Source organism: Lissotriton helveticus, chromosome 7, assembly GCF_964261635.1.
Source record: "Lissotriton helveticus chromosome 7, aLisHel1.1, whole genome shotgun sequence".
NCBI lineage: Eukaryota > Metazoa > Chordata > Amphibia > Caudata > Salamandridae > Lissotriton > Lissotriton helveticus.
Genome location: NC_136068.1, coordinates 1,399,068,755 through 1,399,083,808, shown reverse-complemented (window position 1 = coordinate 1,399,083,808; position 15,054 = coordinate 1,399,068,755).

Below are 15,054 nucleotides of genomic sequence, written 5' to 3'. Positions count from 1 at the left end.
TGGCATGCCCATTTTGGGCAGCCCCCACCCTAATTAAAATTTGTCTAAAATATCCCTGGCATCTAGTGTGCTTTTTGCCCCCATCTATCCCCCAGGGCGGCAGAAAGTCTACTAGACGCCATGGATTTTTTTTGCACATTTTATTTAGGTTGGGGGTTGCCCAAAAAGGGCATGCCAATGCCTCCACCCTGATTTGAATTTGCCTAAAAGAAATCCCTGGCATCTAGTGGGATTTGTGCTCCCACCGGGGCAGATTGGAGTCTAATGCCCCCATCTGCCCCCCCAGGGGGGGGGCAGAAAGTCCACTAGATGCCAGGGAGTGTTTTGGGCACATTTTAATTAGGGAGAGGGATGCCCAAAATGGGCATGCCAATGCCCCCACCCTAATTAAAATGTGCCTAAAATATCCCTGACGTCTACTGGGTTTTCTGCCCCCCGGGGGCAGAAAGGCTGACATTTTTGTGGAGGAGGGGTGGGGGCATTGGCATGCCTATTTTGGGCAGCCCCCACCCTAATTCAGATTTGCCCCTAAATATCCCTGGCGTCTAGTGGGCTTTTTGCCCCCCCCAGGGGGCAGATTGGGGGCTACTACCTCCATTTGCCCCCCGGGGAGGCAGAAAGGCTGTAATGGTGGCGGGGTGGGAGCATTGGCATGGCGGTGTCGGGCAGCCCCCCCCACTATAAAAATGGTGCCAATAAAATCCCTGGCATTTCGTGGGCTTTCTGCCCCCCGGGGGACAGATTGGGGGCTACTGCTCCCATCTGCCCCCCAGGGATGTAGAAAGCCTGTAATGGTGGTGGGGGTTGGGGGCATTGGCGTGCCCGTTTTGAGGCTACTGCCCCATCTGCACCCCAGGGGGCAGAAAGACTGAATTGTGCAACTTTCTTTATTGGGAGAGCAAAAGCCGTTGCCCAAGGGGACGCTCCCCCCTCCCTGGTGTCTTGTGGGTGGATCCCTGTATGAGGTTCGCTCTCCTGGGTGATCCCCATGCAGGGATCCACTGGGAAGGGGTACCATTGGAAATGGGAGATTCCCCCCTTTCCAGTGATACCCCTCCCATCTTTCTACGTGCTCACTGGGCTGATATCCCCCTGAGCATGTAGAAAGTGAAACTGAAATGAGCCAAAGGGCTCATTTCAGTTTTGGTTTCTGTGCAATGACGACAGCGCGACATGTACGCTGATCGTCATTGCACAGAAACCAGGGAGGGGGCCTCGGGAGCTGGGGAAGCTCTTTCTCAGATCCAGAGGCTTTAAGGGAGGTAAGGAAATCCCTCTGCTGTCTGCAGGGGAGTGATTTTGTGCCCCTGGCCTCATGACGGAATGTTCCCGTCATGAGCACAGGGGCACCGATGCTCATGACAGAACTACTCCGTCATGAGCATCGAAAGGGCTAAGAACGTTTTTGATAATATGCAAACTTTTATCTTAATTATATATGAAGCAGTTACAATTCATAATTTGTTCCCCAAAAAGATGAGATCCTCATTTGCCTTTTTGTCAAACATAGGCACGAATGTGGTTCACTGACAGAATATCGACCACCAAAATATACCCATACACAAATATCGAGTTTTTAATATCGATATAAATCATTTCAAAATCCTATATTTATTATTGTAAGTACTAAAATATCCCCCCAAAAATATTGATGTAAAAATATCGATTTTAATAAATATATAAAAAATAATATTAAATATATAAAAAAATAAGATTTAATATACATTTTAATACATATAACAAATAAATGTAATTTAAAAAATGTAAACATACGTATATAAAATGTAATAAATATATATTTACTTTAGAACAATGAATAAACTATTTTAATTTATTTTATTATTGTATTTATAAAAATGTATAAATATATATATATAAATACACCAATAACATAAAATCGAATAGAAAAAACATTATATTATAAATTAAAACATTAGACTGTTTAAAAGTCTTTAAAATAAAATTTTCAACTTCAGTGAATACAACAGTAGATAAGGGGGTTGATTCCTATTCGGGAAATGAATCCGTACGACGATTCGTATTCGTAGATGTTTCCGTACGAATCATATGAATCCGACCAAATCGCGTAGTACGATCCGTTGCGAGAAAATACATCCGAATCATTTTGAACCGTACGAAAACAAAGGGTAAATCCGTACGACATCGACCCGCACAGTGACCCGTACGATTCGTAAAAACGCCGTATTACCCGCCAAGTACGATCCGGACCAGGGAATGAGTACGCGATTCGTAGGGTAACCGTCGCGCATGAGACAGACAGCAGACCTTCCTGAGGCTGAAAGCCGGGAAGTTTGTGGCAAACTTTTAAAAATTGTTATTTTGCTTTCCTGAGTCTAGTAGCCCGCCCCCCCCCGCACTCACTTGACAGAAATGGCCATTCTAACTCGGCAGTGCAGCGGACGAGTGCAGCGGGCGTGCCAAATGCAAGCCCAACTGCGCCCGTCCGTGACCAAGACGCGACTGGGGCCGGTCCCCCTGCCCGTTTGAAAAACAGTGATAGAATGATTTATGATTGGATGGAGATTCATGCCCTTAGACCCACTTGGCGTCCTCACTGGCTACTACATTCATGGAATACCCGTTGCTCAGATCATATATGTAAATGTTGCGGCTTCTCTCTACCGCATCATAAAACACGAGATAGACTCATCCACAGGGCCTGCTCTGCTCTTCCCCGGAGCCTTAATGTAACAATAACTCTTAGAGCCGCACTAGTGAATTGCAGATCAGTGGTAAAACATGCTTTTGACATCTGGCAGACTATTTTGGATAATGACTGGGATTTGTTCTTCCTATCTGAAACATGGTTGAGTGAAACGACTAACCCAGCCTTGACTCTGACTATCCCCGAAGGCTACAGTATTATCTGTTCCAACCGAAATACTGGAAAGCAAGGGGGTGTGGTGGCACTCATCTATAAATCTAAATGGACTGTCACCTCCCCCCTATACGATCAAATTGACTGCATTGAGGGCTTACTTTTTGCATCAAGCTATCTGCATCCATTTCTTGCTCGGGTCTCTTGATATGCCGTCCCCCCCATTCTAGCACCTCACACCTCCCTGCTCTAGGAGATTATATTATTCAAGCCAGTACACGTTATGCAAAATTCACTGCTTTGGGGGACTTTAACCTACACGTAGATGATGTTTCCTGCCCTCATAGCTCGAGTTTTACCACCATTTTGGTGGCATGTAATCTTATTCAAATGGTGAAGTAACCCGCCCACAGAGCGGGCCATAAATTAGATTTAATCTGCTCTAATTCGGGTGGAGAATACCTTACCTGTGATATGGTCTGATCATCATCTCATCCCTTTTTCGATCGGTATGACTCACTCTGATAGACCCCCCCTTGATCCCGAAGGAAGTAGGTAGAAACTGGAGCAAAATTACTATTGAACCCCTTCAAGAGTATTTAAAATATTCCCTACCAATCCTAGATCCAGATTTGGATTCTCGTATAGCCAATCTGGATGCTTGGATGGGCCAGGCCATTGATTCTCTGGCCTCCCCTAAGACCTATCAAAACCTTTAGGTCTGCACCGGCAGCCCCCTGGTATACGGATGAACTTCGACAAAAAAAAGCCTCTTGTAAAATCATAGAATCATAAATCAAGAACATAGGCCACTTAAATGGGGAGTTCCTCAGGGCTCGTCGTTAAGCCTGCTCCTCTTTAATGTGTACTTCACCCCTTTGGCGGAAATGATTGCACAGGCTGGTGTTAAAACTACCTCATATGCTGATGATATTCAGCTCCTCTTCTCTTGCAATGAGCCTAAGTCCACGGCTTTTGATCTCCTGAAGTCATGCCTTAGGAACATAGCAATATGGACGGATCAAAATTCTCTTAGATTGAATGCAGGAAAGATGGAAGTTCTGATTTTTAATCAAGCGTCCCCATTAGACTCTAATCTTTGATGGCCGGAAGATCTGAGCCAGGCTCCTGAGCAGCCCCCTGGTATACAGATGAACTTCGACAAAAAAAAGCCTCTTGTAAAATCATAGAACGGGCTTGGAGACAAGATTATGCCCCTGAACGTAAGATTGATTATAGGGCAGCTCTCAAAGATTACTGCAAATTAATTGTTAAACATAAAAGAGGTTACCTAGCCAGTAGAATCGATAAAGTCTGGAATGGCCCAAGAGAGATTTTCAACATTGTCAGATCTTTTACTGATCCTCAGGCATTGAACCGGCATCAACCTGCCTCTCTATCTTTCTGTAATCAACTCTCGGAGTTTTTTGTGGAGAAAATTGCGCTTATTTATGCTTCCTTTCCCAATATTGAGGATTTGGATTTTGAGGGGGAATTGAATACTCACAACCTTACCCCCCCTATCTTTACGGAATTTGCAGATATTTCAGAGGAGGTGTCTCTTGCTGAACTATTTAAATGCAAATCGGGATCTCCTAGTGACCCTTGGCCAGCAAAACAATATAAGGCGCTTGCTACCCTTCTTAACCCCCCTCTTAATGCCATCTGGAACGAATCCCTTAGATCGGGCAGGTTTCCAGATGCCTGAAAACATGCCTTCCTGGTCCCAATTTTGAAAAAGCCCAATACGGACCCTGATACCCCGAGCAATTATAGGACTAATTCCCTCCTGCCTGCTCCAGCTAAGATCTTGGAAAAGCTGGCTCATTTTCAACTGGCCAGCTTTATTGAGTCCCATGGGCTTTTGCATGACTCTCAGCACGGCTTTCGTTCAGGCCACAGCACGGAGTCAGCCCTGACTGAAATGGCGGACTCTGTGCGATGGACTCTGGATCGAGGGTCGAGGGCCGTGTTAGTGCTGCTGGATCTTTCAGCGGCATTTGACACCGTATCTCACAAGATACTGCTGGGAAGATTGAATTCTATTGGTATTCAGGGAACCGTGCTGAAGTGGATTGCCTCATTTTTATCGAACCGTACCCAGCAGGTATACTCCCCTCCTTATACCTCCTCTGCCAGGCCACTTAAATGGGGAGTTCCTCAGGGCTCGTCGTTAATCCTGCTCCTCTTTAATGTGTACTTCACCCCTTTGGCGGAAATTATCGCACAGGCTGGTGTTAAAACTACCTCATATGCTGATGATATTCAGCTCCTCTTCTCTTTTGATGAGCCTAAGTCCACGGCTTTTGATCTCCTGAAGTCATGCCTTAGGAACATAGCAATAAGGATGGATCGAAATTCTCTTAGATTGAATGCAGGAAAGACGGAAGTTCTGATTTTTAATCAAGCGTCCCCATTAGACTCTAATCTTTGATGGCCGGAAGATCTGAGCCAGGCTCCTGTACCCAAAGATTTGGTTAGGAATCTGGGGGTTCGATGGGACAATCACCTATCCTTCGGATCCCAGGTTCAAACAGTTGCTGCCGCCTGCTTTTCAAAGATCAAAACCATAAAAAAGCTCATCAACTATCTGCCCAGTGATAGCCGTAAAACCATAGTCCATGCTCCTATAACTTCCCATCTCGACTATGCCAAAGCCTTATATCTGGGCATAACAGCAGGTCTATGTCACAAGCTTCAGACCGTGCAAAATGCTGCGGCTCGTATGGTGGAGGGTATTCCACCTAGGCAACACTTCACCCCTTACCTCCGCAAATTACATTGTCTCTCTATATCGAAAAGAATTGAGTTTAAAGCTTTGATACTGGCCTATTGTGCCACTAAGGGTAAAGGACCTGCTCATCTTAAGGCTAGCCTTCGACCCTACTGCAATTCCAGAACCTTGCGTTCTAACTCTCAATTTTTGCTTGTTACACCCAGATTTAAGAGATCCCGAATGGGAGGTAAAACATTTGAAGTCTGCGCTTCACAGCGCTGGAATAAGCTTCCGTTATCCCTCCGTTTGAGTAGATCGAAAACTGACTTCCGCAAATCTCTCAAAACTTTCCTTTTTGGTTTATAAGCTCCCTTAGGTGCCCATCTACTGTCTGTTCTATTAGCGCCGGGGCACCCCGTTGGGGTAGCTGCGCGCTTTACAAAATACACAAATAAATAAATAATATATATGAGCAATTTGTACGGAGGGCAACACTATCACATACTAACCATACCCCTAAAATCTAGGCGCGTATGCACGGAGTGTACGCACCGTACACCTGCGACCTTGGGGTGTACGAACCGTACCCCTACGGTCCGTACACCTACGATCATGGGGTGTACGCATGGGGACATACGCACCGTACCTCTGAAATCCAGGGGTCTACGCACCATACCCCGATGCACCGTATACCTGCAATCATGGGGTGTACACAACGTACCCTGGGGTGGGGGGGTCCGTTTTGTATACATTTCGAGGCGAAATCTGCTTTTACGGACGTTTTAAGCTCCCGTAGAAAAAGAGTCGTAGGGAGTGTTGTCGATACGATTCGTACTTGCTAGGTCAGAAAATGCAGCTTCGATCCGTACGGACATTTCGTACTGCGCGTTCCGAATGCGATTCGTACAGATTAGTGAGTTGTACGATTCGTACGGAGAACTGCTTTGGATACACATCGTACTACATCATAAGTACGGGTACGGTTCTACATACGATTCGTACGGGAAAAAAGCTCCGTACGGCTATTTGGAGGGCATTTTATCGAATCGGAATCGCCCCCAAAGTGTTGGATATCAGAGGGGTAAAAATTGCTATTCGCACTCCAGTGAATGCAACAGTAGGGAAAGTGCTGGATAGCGGAGGTGTAAAAATTAATATTCCCACTCCAGTGTGTGCAACAGTACAGAAAGTGGTTGATAGCGCAGGGGTAAAAATTTAATTCGCACTCCAGTGAGTGCAACTGAGGGAAACTGCTGGATAGCAGACAGGTAACAATTAATATTAACACTCCAGTAAGTGCAACAGTTGGAATAGGTATTTTATCGCGCGACTAAGCCCAGAGGCATCAAGGCGCCTAAAAAACAATATCAGAAAGTAGTCAGATAACAAGCACTATGGGTACGCCTTGGAGAAAAGCCATGTTTTCAGGGCTTTCCGAAAGTTCTGGACTGACGCCTGGGTTTTAATTCCATGCGGCAGACCATTCCACAACTTAGGGGCTACAACTGAAAATGCCCTCCCACCCCATTTAGTTCTCCGAACGCGGGACACCACCAGCAGATTCTTGGTTGAGGATCGGAGAGCTCTCTCCGGAGCATAGGGATGCAGCAGTTTCCTCACGCCCTCAGCCCCCTTACCAGTGAGCGCGCCGTAGGTCAGGCAGAGGGTCTTAATGGCAATCCTAGACTCAATAGGGAGCCAGTGTAGGGTTTTCCTGGCCGCCGTGGCAGAGGATAGTCTAGGAGCGTCCAGCACAAATTTGGCCGCCGCGTTCTGTACTGTCTGGAGGCGCTGCAAGAGACCTTTATTAGCCCCTGCATAGAGAGCATTACAATAATCAAGCCGCGAGGCCACTAATGCAACAACGACCTGCTTACGGGCCTGCGGAGACAAGTAATGCTTGATTTTGCAAAGTACTTTAATAATGCCCCAACAGGTAGCTACTGTTCTATTTACCTGCTGTGTCATTGAAAGATCAAGGTCCATGATTACTCCCAGGTTCTTAGCAGACTCTGTAGGGGTAGGACAGGTTCCCAGCGAAGGAGGCCACCATTCGGCCGTTCAGATGTTGACATTGCCACCAAAGACAAGAACTTCTGTCTTCTCCCCATTCAGTTGGAGTGAGTTGATAATCATTCACTCAGCGACGGCCTCAATACATCTTCTAAAGTGATGTATAGGGGCGTGCACCGAACAAGAGAGGGACACCAAGATCTTTGTGTCATCCGCATAGGAGACTATCTCCATCCCAAATGATCTCACCAACCTGGCAAGTGGGGCCACATAGATGTTGAACAGGGTCGGGCTTAATGCCGACCCTTGAGGGACCCCACATTGCAATGGGAGGAGATAGAAAGTCTCCTAGCTTAATCCTTTGCTCCCTCTGATTCAGAAAAGAAGCCAGGAGGCTCAACGCCACACCATCTACCCCTATCTCCCTCAAACGAGATGTTAACACAGAGGGAGACAGGGTATCGAAGGCGGCTGTCAGGTCTAAAAGAATCAACAGGCAGGTATGACCCTGATCAACCTGAGTGCGGATGTCATCCAGCACAATCGTCAGGGCCGTCTCCGTGCTGTGAGCCCTCCTGAAGCCATGTTGGGATTGATCTAACTGTCCCAAGTTGTCCAAGAACGCCGCCAAATGCTTGTTTAGATGGGACTCATTCATTCAAATCTTTATTCGGATTTTCAGAAAAATCCATAAAAGCACAGTTTTTAAAATACAGTTCAACATATTTAAAATTACGAGTACACTAGTTGCAATAGATATGTATAAAGTGCATATTAGAACAATTACAAAGTCACATATTTCCATTATCATTAATCATTAAGACTACACATAAATCAAGGGCATCCCATACTTCTATGGTCATTAAGAATAACTTCTAGGAAAGTGCTTGTGCGGAATATGGCCTTAAATTGCACAGTTAAAGGTAAAGCATACTTTACACAAATCTTTAGGCAACGTTGTAAGTAACAGTGTTCTAAAAAATCTAGTATTTACAATGCATAAAACTGTTATACGACGATTTGGGACAATTAAAAGCCACTGAAAAACTACTGCCATTACTTAAATGGGGTCTTTTGCCCACTAGATTGTAGTCAATGCCCCGGGGACTAGGGGAAAGCATGTAGGACGTGTTAGGATAGAAATCATGTAGATTCCAAGTAGAAATGAGTCCATCGCCATTTTGAGATAGCCATGTCTGCATGTATGGCACAATATGACTGCTCCTAAATCGTATTAAGATCAAGTCGCCCAGGATGTCCTTTTTAAGGGGTCCAAGCCAGCCCACCCTCCGGACACATATAATTCGGCCATCAAGATGGTAGGGCAAGGGTCTGTTTTTGGACAGCCAGAACTTGACTTTGTTCATAAGTTCATGTTGTCTCTCAGCTTTACCTTTCACTAGTTCAGGAACTCCCGAGAGAACAATTACAAAAGGGGCAGCTTCTGGAGGCAGATGAATATGGGTGGTACGCACGTGTTGAAATGGAATCTGACGCGCTGTTGACAATTTCGGTGGGGCTTTAGGATTAATGGGCAACAAAGAGGTTGGAGTTGGCAATTGAATAGGGACCGCTTCATAAGATGTGATCAAATTGGATGGGTTTGAAGAAACAATTGTCGGCTGGCATTGGGTTGTTGCAGCATGGGTTGAGTGGTTCAGGAGACATTCAACAGAGTTCTCCAACCCCGTCAGCTTCTCCCCCAACGTAGTTATTTTGTCCATCAAGGGGTGTATTAAAGATGTGATCAGGTGCTCGATCATAGTCAGAAAAGCCTGATGGGAGGATGGTGGTGAGGCGTCCAGGTTAACAACAGGTGGCAAAATAAAGGATGAGTTAATTAAAGATGGTATAGGGCTTAAAGAAGGTTTATCAAGTCTGGGTATTTTAGGAAGACTCCCATTGACTTTATCCCCATCGAAGCTCCGTTTGGCAAGTATGGCCCTGGGAGGTATATGTTGAGTATCCGGAAAGGATTCCAACTCCCTTGGACGTGGTGATAAGCTGCGGCATTTTAACGTGGGGGAAAATACTGCTGGAACGTACTTAACCTTACACAGGCTATTTAAGTCCTCCAGCCATGGAAAACTGGAAGGAGAGTGTGCAAATATGTCGTACGGGATTTTATCGGGCATATCCCCTGTTTTGGGCTTAGGCATAGTTGAAGTGAGTACAAGTCGGATAATTACCTCTGAACTGACAATGGGGGTGGCCCGTCCCCGTCCTCCTCAGTCCGATGAGGGCCGTAGAGGGCCCGCCCTTTGCCCGGGCTTAGCCCCGGGCGCTCCCGCGCGCGACTCGCGGGGCGAGAGGTTCTCCTCGCCTTTACCCGCGCCTCCGGGCGCTCCGCTGACGTCACCCGCCCGCCGGGGCTCCTGGGGGATGTAGTCCCTTGCCCTCGCGGCGGTCGGAGTACTGTCACTGCGGGTACAACAGCCGTTCCCCTCACGGCAATGGTATATGGCAGCTGGTCCTCCCAAATGCTTCCCCCTCCTCACTGGCAGCTTCTCGTCGAGCTTCCCACAGAGCGCTCGGCTCTCCTCGCCTTTACTCGCGCCTCCGGGCGCTCCGCTGACGTCACCCGCCCGCCGGGGCTCCTGGGGGATGTAGTCCCTTGCCCTCGCGGCGGTCGGAGTACTGTCACTGCGGGTACAACAGCCGTTCCCCTCACGGCAATGGTATATGGCAGCTGGTCCTCCCAAATGCTTCCCCCTCCTCACTGGCAGCTTCTCGCCGAGCTTCCAACAGAGCGCTCGGCTCTCCTCGCCTTTACCCGCACCTCCGGGAGCTCCACTGACGTCACCCGCCCGCCGGGGCTCCTGGGGGATGTGGTCCCTTGCCCTCGCGGCGGTCGGAGTACTGTCACTGCGGGTACAACAGCCGTTCCCCTCACGGCAATGGTATATGGCAGCTGGTCCTCCCAAATGCTTCCCCCTCCTCACTGGCAGCTTCTCGCCGAGCTTGGGACTCCAGCATCTTGGCAGGGGCTGGGAGAAAGGAAATAGGGCCGAAGTTCTTGAGCACATCTGGGTCTAAGGTGGGCTTCTTAAGGAGGGGCTTAACTACAGCACTTGGTCGGGAAAGATACCATCCCTCATTGCTCTGTTCATGATGTCTAAGAGCGGGGGCAATATGGTGTCTCTACACTCCTTCAGGACTTTAAGGGGACAGGGATCTAAAGGAGACCCTGACCTCAGGTTGCTTAACAGCAAGTCAATGTCCTGAAGAGAGAGCGGAGGAAACACAAATAGGCTCACAGTGGTTGCAGGAACATCAACTTCAAAAGAAGGAAGGACAACAACAGGAGAGAGGGGAGATGTAAAAGCCTTTTGTGAGTCAAGGGCCGAGTAGATGTCTACTATTTTCGTATGGAAAAAACCTGCAATTTGATCACAAAGAACTTGTGAACATACTGTAGGATCAGGCATCTGCAATGTACAGAGGGAGTCAACTATCTTAAAAAGATCTCTCGGGGAGGTGAGAGTGGTCGTAAGATGAGCGAAATACTCTTGTTTCACCCTGATCACCTCCGTCTTGTATTCCTTAAGGAGAGATTTGTGTTTCTCCCTCTCTAGGGGATCCCATCTTGTCCGCCAAAGCCTTTCCTGCCTTCTGCACCCCTGCCTCAGGAGTCTTAGAGGCTCCGAAAACCACGGAGCAGAAGGTCTCTGCCTGGCGGAGTAACGCAAGGTTACGGGAGCCAGCAAATCCACTGCTGTCGTGACAGCAGTCCTCAGTTCAGCAGTGGCTATATTAACGTCCTTGGCTGAACTAATGGCGGACATCTGAATCAGAGAAGCAAGGGAGGCATTAGTGACCTTTCTAAAGTCTCTTTTGGGTACCAAATTGCTGGGGCGTGTCCACTTAGGATTACAGGGAACCTCCTGACGTTCCAGAGGGACAGCCAAATGGTCCCACCAGCTTAGTGGAATAGGGAGGCCTGTCAATAGCCTGGGATCGTTAGAGAATACCCCATCCAGGATGTGGCCCGCTTGATGAGTGGGGGATTTGACCAACTGCTGAAGACCATAGGCGGATAAAAATCCAGAAGAGTACACAAATCTCTGGAAATAACATTATCCAGATGGAAGTTTAGGTCACCCAAGACCGTTAGTTGGGCGCAGCCAAAATAGGGTTCCAAGATGTGAAGCAGAGACTGAGTAAAATCAGACCTAGGGCCTGGGGGCCTATAAATCAGTACCCCCACAAAAGGGGTGGCCCGAGGGAGACCAATTGAGAAGTGAAGGGCTTGGAAAAGGTCAGAAGGGCCGGACAGTTCGGAGATGCGACAGAAATAGGAAGTCTTATAAAAAATTCCTAGACCACCTCCTCTACGCCCAACCCTATTCAGCCTAGCCAGCGCATATCCCTCCGGTATCGCAGCCACCTGGTCCGGGCCAGAGTGGACTTAGGCTCACGTTTCCATTAAAAACGCCCAAGTGGGCTTTCTTGCCGGAATAAAATCATTGGAAGCGATATTATTTCTCACCAAAGATCTCGCATTGATGAGAAAACCACTTTCCCTCATGGGACTGGTGGTGCACGGTAGGCGAGCAAGGGGGGAGGTCTGGGGGGACGCCAATTGGTAGCCTACCATGGCTGAAAGAGCAGCCACAGCAAGGAGAATTTCGAAGTGCCTCGGGAGAGCAGGAGAAGTGACATGGTAGCCTAGATGGTTTTAAGGCACGCAAATCTTGAATAGTATATATATGACTGGCCTCCAAATCTACCTCTGTACTGCCTATCTCCCCAGGGATCCCGTCCATTATCCCGTCCTTAGTGCGGACGAGTGCAGACGGGCTGGACTCTGGCGTGACTCCGGCTTTACTATAGCGCTAACGCTGCACGCTAACACTGCGCGTCAGAGGGCCGATTTAAATGCAGGTCTCGCCTGTTAAATGTCAGCCTCCTTCCCTGAAGACTGGAAACATGCTGAAGTGAATCCCTTCCTGGAAAAATCATCCGCCGACCCAGCTGACCCGAAGAGCTTTTGGCCCATCTCTGCGCTCCCCTATCCAGCAAAAGTCCTTGAGAAAGTGATAAACCAGCAACTCACCAAAAACCTAGAACACCACAACATCCTGGGCACCTCCCAATTTGTTTTCGAGCCAACTGCAGCATCAAGACAGCCCTGATCGCAGCCATAAACATCAGGGCCCTACTGGATCACATATTAAAGGCAGCTGCGTTTGACACTGTCTCCAATCACTTCCTGATCAACAGACTCCACCACATTGGGATCCAGGTAGATGCCCTCAAATGGATCACCTCATACCTCATCAATAGAACCCAAAGGATCTGTTTTTCATTTTTCACCTCAGAACCCAGGAAGATCATCTGCGGAGTCCCCCATAGATCGTCTGTCAGCCCCAGCCTTTTCAACACTTACATGACACCCCTAACCGACACAGTCAAATATCAGACTCGTAACAACATCTCCTATGTCATTGACATCTAGCGCATCCTCTCACTGTCCTAATATTGCTTCACCACAAAAACAGTCTCCACAGATTATAATTAATGTCCTAAAGGGTGTAAGACAACTGTCTCAAACTCAACACAGACAAGAGCTAAGTCCTCATCTTTGGGAAAAACTCACCAATGAATGAAGCATGGCGGCCCATGGAACTTAGCCCAACCCTGCCCCTATAGACAATGCTCGCAACCTCGGCATCATCCTGGACAGCAAGCTATCTATGAAGAAACAAGTTAATGCAGTCTAATCTGCCTGCTTCCACACCCTTTGCATACTCTGCAAGATCTTCCGGTGGATCTCAGTCAAAACCAGAAGGATTGCCACACCGCCCCTCATTACCAGAAGAATTGATTCCGGAAACACACTGTACATAGGATTTACTGAATGCCTCCTGAAGAGACTCAAGACAATACAAAACTCAGCGGCACAACTCATTATCGACCTCCCCAAAAGGACCTACATCACACCCCACCTCAAGAAACTACACAGGCTCCCGATCCAGAATAGATGCCAGTTCAAGATGCTGACCCACGCCTACAAGGCCTGATAAAACGAAGGACCAGCATACAGCATAAGCGTCTAATCTTCCACCAACCAACCAGACACCTTTGATTTGCTTCCCTCTCCTCTGCAGACTCCCCCCGGATCCACCAAACCAACCGTGGAGGACATTCCTTCTTGCACTTAGCAGCCAAGGCTTGGAACAACCTTCCCCTGCACCTCTGGACTGCGCTGTTGCTACAACAGTTCAGGAATGAGATCAAGACCTGGATATTCAAATGAACAACCCACTAAGCAGTAGCCAACATCTCCAGTGCCTCGAGACCCTCACAGCTGATTTGCAGAGCTTTACAAATGGCTGATTAATTAATTTTTCAGTCAGTGATTTTTCTTGGAAAAAGGAAAGGTATATTTATTACACAGACTACTAAAAACAACACATTAATTTGCAAATATATACATCAGGCAGAATAAAATTACCTTTGAGATATTCTCCAATTGTATTTGAATTGTAAGGGGTCATGATCCCCAAAAGTCACAGTACCCCTCACCTAAATCAGTTAGAAAATCACAATATAGGGGGTATCACTAAACTAAATCATGCCTATTGGTGTTGTCAAAGGTCAGCCACATCAATATATAAGGCAAGTATACTGGCTTGTATCAAGATTACCGTAACAATAATATAAGGCAGGCCTATTGGCTTTATCAAGGTTTATAACAGAAATATAGGGCTAGCTTATTGGCTTTGTTAAAGGGTATAAGGCTATGAAAAGAGAATGCAGTTCGTGAAAAGAGAAGGGTTGGTGGTAAGCTAAGGAATCAGGTTGGGGAAATCTAATTGCTCAGGAGCAAGAGCCCTCACACACCCAGGTGTGTATCAGCCCTTATCATAGGGCAGTTCCTCGTTGGGCCGGAGCTGCAGTGCCCTATGGGGCCTTCAAGCAGGTTATTGGCTGGAGGTCTTTTGTTTCCTGCCGTATGTGAATTATGGGTGTAAGAGCTCTAGGTGCAGATTTGTAAGTGTGGTTGAGTTAAAAGACTACCGGGCACAAACATAGTCTTAGACTCGTTGGAAGCATGTATGTGGGACCTAGATGTACTCATAGTCCTACTCTTTGTATATTGATTTGTTAAAGGGTCACTACATTACAAAACCAGCAACCAAATGTTAAAAACACACCAGCATGGCAATGAAATAAGTAATCACTGTCAGCAATCTAATGCCAGTACAACAGTAACATCATTTAATGTGTCTAACTCTTTATTGTACTCTTATAAGCGCCATAGAATGCAGTCACAGAACCAACCCCTAGAAATTGCAGCACTCCCAGGATATAAAACAACATTTTGAACCTTGGAAATATTTGGACAGTAATGAAAATGTCTCCCCAGACTATTCTCCCTTTGACCTGGGAAACATTGGATTATTTTAAAAAAAACTGAATAGGTGAGGGGCTGCTACACTCATGCAGTTCTCATGCACTTTCTGATGAATGCTGACGGTGC